This window comes from Rhinopithecus bieti, unplaced genomic scaffold (genome assembly GCF_001698545.2).
Source record: "Rhinopithecus bieti isolate Rb0 unplaced genomic scaffold, ASM169854v2 scaffold_35001, whole genome shotgun sequence".
NCBI lineage: Eukaryota > Metazoa > Chordata > Mammalia > Primates > Cercopithecidae > Rhinopithecus > Rhinopithecus bieti.
The window spans coordinates 393,612-399,820 of NW_016815023.1; the positions used below are offsets into that span (position 1 = coordinate 393,612).

General features: G+C 36.5%; 1 long non-coding RNA gene across 1 annotated transcript in view; it reads right to left on the reverse strand.

The window, feature by feature from the left end:
- Positions 1–3,640, reverse strand: part of LOC108515788 (uncharacterized) — an 11,596-nt gene extending 7,956 nt beyond the window's left edge. Inside the window, exon 1 of the long non-coding RNA XR_001881622.1 lies at positions 3,551–3,640. This is a non-coding gene — a long non-coding RNA (uncharacterized LOC108515788). The remainder of the gene's footprint in view (positions 1–3,550) is intronic.
- Between the last annotated feature and the right edge of the window lie 2,569 nt (positions 3,641–6,209).

The following is a 6,209-nucleotide window of genomic DNA, read 5'->3' on the forward strand; positions in this document are numbered from 1 at the left end:
AGGACATACAAAAAGTGGAAAATATCTTATAGTCACGGATGGGAAGAATTAATATTCTTAAAATTAAAATACTACCCAAAGCAATATGCAGATTCAATGAACTGTCTAATCAAAATACCAATTACATTCTTCACAGAAATGAAAAAAAAAAAGTCCTGAAATTTATATGGAACCATTAAAGACTCTAAGTAAACAAAGCAATCTTAAGAAAAAAAATAATAACTGAAGGCCTGACACTACCTGACTTCAAAGTATACTACAAAGCTATAGTAAACAAATCAGTCTAATATGTTTAAAAAGAGACACAGACCAAAGTAATAGAATAGTGGACCTAGATATAAATCAACATATTTATAGCCAACTCATTTTTTACTAAGACACCAAGAACATATAATGAAGAAAGGGAAGTTGTTTCAATAAATGGTGCTGACAAAACCGAATTACCATTTGAAAAAGAGTTACACAGCACCTGTATCTCTCACCATATATAAAAATCAAATCAAAATGCACTTAAAATTAAGTCTAAGACCTTAAACTATGAAACTAGTAGAAAAAGCTCTGAAGAAACACACCAGGATAGTGGTCTAGGCAAACATGTTTTCTGGGAGACCTTAAAAGCGCAAGCAACAGAAACAAAAATAGACAGATGGGATTATGTCAAACTAAAAGCTTCTCAAATAAAACAATCAACAAGGTGAAGACATAACTTTTAAACATGAGAAAATATTTGCAAACTATCCATCTGACAAGGGATTAATAACCATATATGTAAGGAACTCAATTCAATAGGAAAAACACAATCTCATTTAAAAACAGACAAATATCTGAATAGACATTTCTCAAAAGACATACAAATGGCCAACAAGCATATGAAAAAAATACTCAACATCACTAATCATTAGATAAATGCAAATCAAAATCATGTGAGATATCATCCCAAACCAGTTAGAATGAATTTCATCAAAAAGACACAAATAACATGCTGGTGAGAATGAGGAGAAGGGGGAACTCTTGTTCACTGTTAGTAGAAATGTAAATTAGTAGAGTCACTATAGAAAACAATATGGAGGTTCTTCAAAACACTAAAAATAGAACTGCCATATGACCCAGTAATTCTACCACTGGGTATATATCCAAAAGAAAAGATATCAATATGTCATAAAGATACCAGCACTCCCTTGTTTATTTCAGCACTATTCACAATAGCCAAAATATGGAATCACCCTAAGTGCCCATCATTGGATGAATGGATAAGGAAAATGTGGTATAGATACACAATGAAATATTATTCGGCCATAAAAAAAAAAGAATAAAATCCCATCATTTGCCGCAACATGGATGGAAGAGGTTCATTATGTTAAGTGAAATGAGTCAAGCATAGACAAATATTGCATGTTCTCACTCATATGTGAGACCTAAAAAAGCATGTATCTCATGAAGATAGATAGATTGGTGGTTACCAGCTATGGTTTGAATGTGTCTCCTCTCCAAAATTTGTGCTGAAACATATCCATTGCAGTGTTATTAAGAGGTTGGGCCTTTGGGGGAAGTGATTAAGTCATAAATGGATTAGTGCCTTATAAAAAGGCTAGAGGGAACTAGCATAGCCACTTTTCTCTCTCTCTCTTTTTTTTTTTTTTTTTTTTCATTTTATCTGCCAATCAGGAAACAAAATCCATCTCCCCTCAAGGAGGCAGCAACATTGCACCATCTTGAAAGCAGAGACCAGGACTTCACCAGACACCAAACCTGCCAGTGCCTTGATGTTAGATTTCCAGTCCCTAAAGTCATGAGAATTAAATTTCTGTTCTTTATAAATTACTCAGTTTTAGGTATTTTATTATAGCAGCACAAACAGATTAAAATGCCAGCCCTGCATCCTTGAGATTCTATATCCCCACTAATCTCTGCCATCACCTCCCTAACCCATATACCACCAGGATGGGATATTGCATTTTATTTGTCCCTTAGTCAATGGAAAGAGGACAACCCTCTCTACTATGGTTGTCATTTCCACATAAGCCAAGGACTGATAGTAGAAGTTGTTCCAACTGCCAATGATGTTAATCTCATTCATATATTCAGTGAGCACTGGCTGGGTATATGGACATAGTAGACCAACTGTAAGCCAAATTTGGGCCAAAACTTCATTTATTACTTGGTCCTCAGAGCTTTGTACTTTAATATAGGTCAGTGCCACTCTTCTTGTCCTCAAATATCAATGTCAACTCAAATCCTATATCTAATAATCCTCAAAATGTCTGGATATTCATTCTTCTCCTATGTATACTCACCCAAGTAAGTAGCCACGGGTCTTTTGAGGCAAATATATATTTGTTATGGTTTTGTAGGCTTCCTCCTGCAGACACTCCACCTCTTTAGTCAATGATTTCTGGGTCTGAAAACTGCCTCAGGTATTTGGGTAACAAAATCATGGCTTTTTACTAGGAAAACCTCCCTGAGCTCATCTATTCTTGCTTTCTCTTGCACAATTTAACAATATTTAACAAGAATATATAACACTACCCTTATTAGCTGCCTACCCTATTTTATCTGTAGGAAACCATGTTCCACTAACTATCCCCACAATTCTCTTTGGGTTAAGTCTCACTATTCCTACCTTTCTAATCACTGCATTAGCTGTGGAGTCCTAGCTTCTGGCAGATAAACACCATAACCTGGCTTCTACTTCTTTGGGGTCTCATCATACCCTTTGCTATTAACAAGCGAAGAGGCTCTGAAACAACCTCTCTTGCAGTCAGCCCTGACCTACAGGAAAGAGCCACCACTAATCTCATTAATGATGCTGGCAACTGTCTTACCAGCACATTCCTGGTGGCCTTGGTAAATAGTGTGACTTCCAGACTGTCCATGGACACCTCTTGTGAGTACTCTGGTTTCACATAACAGTATTCTAGCATGCTCACTTTCATGAACCTTTTAAACCCTTCTAGCCATCATCTGCCACAGCAATTCATGCATGACACCTCTGTTCTGTGTAGGCCATCATGTTCTTCAGTCTTCTAGAAGCCACTCTAGGGAAGAGTTTGCACCGTAACCTGGCCTACTTCTCATGGGATTAAAATCCTAAATCCCATGAGCATGCTCCAAGCCAATAAGCTATTCCTTATGAAGTGTTATGTTCTGGCTCTCCCAATCAAGCAATCTCCAAGTCTAGTCTCAGGGCTATTCTCCTAGCTCCTGTTGATACACTCTAGTTAATTCTCTAAAATTCTTTGGAGGCAAGAAGATTATCTCTTTGTAATCTTCCCAGATTTACATGCCTGGCTCATTTATGCTGTTAATTAACTCTAGGAATGAGGAGAGAAGAGATAGATACTGAAAGATTTTCCTTTTGTCTTGCAAGGGAAGGCCTGTGCAGTGTCTTTCTAAATGGGAAGAGTACTAGCTCTTTATAGGGGAGAAGTGGGCATGTGGTAAGCTCTGAGGATTCAAAGAACTTTATGGAACCAGTATCTTTAAGGACCTTCATCCAGTGGTCCCTATTCTATCTGTCCTGTTCCCTGGTTTTCCCATCCAAAGTCCTGACCTTGTCATAACAAACACCTCAGTTGAGCATTCAATCATTTTTGCAGCAGGCAGCTCTGATTTTAAATCCCGAGTTGGTCTTCAGTTATTTGCACTTCTCTCCTGCAAGAGATAAACACCTCTTTGTAAGCTTCTGAAGAAGCTCAATAACCTTTGCGTTAAGTTTTTAATTGTTTGTTAACTGACCTAAGCTTTTCAATATACCTCTGTCGGGCATTGATGCAATTTACTACCAACCAACCAGTTCCATCCTCTCACTCTCCCCTTGTCCCTTTCAAAGATTTGAATCATTACATCAGCATCAGATCCCCCTCCAAGGGAATTTTGTTCAAAAATATTTTCCTTGTGAAAGTTTAAGAAATTACATTGCCATTGTGTGCCATAGATAATTTCTGTCCTACATAGCACCTAGATGGGGGTACTCATTGTTCATCAGGCAGGGAGAACCATTTATTTTTCTGGCTGCTTTCTCAAAACAGTCTTGGTACCAACTGTATCAGGCAGGTTCTCCAGGATGCAGACAGAGTTAGGAGTACAACAGGTTTGCAATGGCTGTAATCTCCAGTGCAGGATTGGAAAAAAAAAAAAAAAAAAAAAAAAAAAAAGTAAGAGCGAAAACCCTTACCATGTTCCTGATTTCAGGGGCATACCATACAGTATTTCACCAATAAGTATGCTAGTTACAAGCTTTTCTTAAATGTCTTTATCAATTTAATAATGCTTGATAGTTTTCTGATAATTTTTATAATGAACAGATATTTATTCTTTAAAAACGCTTGTTCTGCATGGATTGTAAGGATCGTATGATTTTGTACTTTATTCTGTGATTTTTGAATATTAAGCCAACCTTGCATTTCTATGATAAACCTCAGCTGGTCACTTGGCTTTACTTTAAGTATTTCTGGATTCTATTTGAAAAATTTTGTAAACTTATGTTTATAGAAATATTGGTCTGTAGGATTTTTTTTGCGATATATTTGGTTTTGTTATCCATAATGCTGACTTCATAAAAAAGTTTAGAAAAATGTGTTCCCCTTTTATTTTGTGAAGCATTTGTTTGATATTACACTTAAATATTTGGTATAATTCACCTTCTGGAAATTCAGAATGTTGCATAGATTTAGTATTATTTAACTCACATTTCTTCTTAAGTTTTGTTGTTGGTGTTTCAAGAAATTTAGCCACTTAATATAATTTGTTGGAAGTGTTTTCATACTGTTGTTAATATTCCTATTTAATGTTCATCTTAATTACTTCTAAAACTCAAAGAAGTTCTTATTTCCTCTTAATGACTACAGAACATATAGTAATAACCTACAAATTGGTTCTCTCTCCTTTTTGAATTGTTTAATTCGTGGCTTATCAAATTTTGTTGATTTTTTAAAGAATTCACTTTGGCTTTATTAAAATTCTCCATTATTTGCCTATTTTCTAGTTCACTGAATTTTTTATTTCAAATTTTATTTTAGACCTGGGCGTACATGTGCAGGTTTGTTACATGAAAATACTGCATAATGCTGAGGTTTGGGGTAAAGATCCCATCACCCAAGTAGTGAGAATGACATTTGATAGGTAGTTTTTCAACCCACAACCAACCTCCTCCACCTTGGCAGTGTCAAATTGTTTTTGTCCATGTGTGTGCATATTTATTTCTATATGTGCCCCACCTAAAAGTGAGAATGTGAGGTATTTAGTTTCCTGTTCCTGCATTAATTCACATAGGATTATGGTCTCCAACTTCCTCCATGTTGCTACAAAGGACATAATTTGGTTCTTTTTTATGGGCATGTAGTATTCCATGACATGTATGTACCATGTATTCATTATACAATCTACCATTGATGGCACCTGTGTTGATTCCATGACTTTGCTATTGTGAATAAAGCAGTAATAAATGTATGAGTGCATGTCTTTTTGGTAGAATTATTTATTTTCCTTTGAGTATATATCCAGTAATGGGACTGCTAAGTCAAATGGTAGCTCTATTTTATGTTCATTGAAAAATCTCCAGACTGCTTTCCACAGAGGCTGTTGGCAAAATCCCCAAAAGCAATTTCAACAAACACAGAAATAGACAAATGGGTCCTAATCAAAGTAAAGAGCTTCTGCACAGCAAAAGAAACTACAACAGGAGGTAAAGCAAGATGGTGAAATAGAAAGCTCCACCAATCAGTTCCCCTGCAAGGACACTAAGCTAAAAACTATCTATAAAATAAAATAAAATAAAATAAAACTTTTGTAAGAACTAAAAATCAGGTGAGCACTCACAGTACCTGTTTTAACTTCATATCACTGAAAGAGACAATGAGGAAATAGAAAAACCAGTCCTAAACCACTGATGCCATCCCTCCCCCACTTTCAGCAGTGGCAACATGGTTTGGAGAGCATCTCCAGGTGCTGTGGGAGGAAGAATATAGCACTTGTGAGGAAGTGAATTCAGTGCTGTTCTGTTAGAGCAGAAAGGAAAACCAGACCAAACTCAGCTGATGCCCACCAACAGAGGGAGCATTTCAACCAGCCCTTAGCCAGAGAGGAATCACCAATCCTGGGGGTCTGAACTTGAGTACCCACAAACCTCACCATCTAGAGCCAAAGTGCTGTTGGTCTCTAAGTAAAGTTGAAAGGCTGACTACACCATAAGAACTGCAACTTGTAGGCAA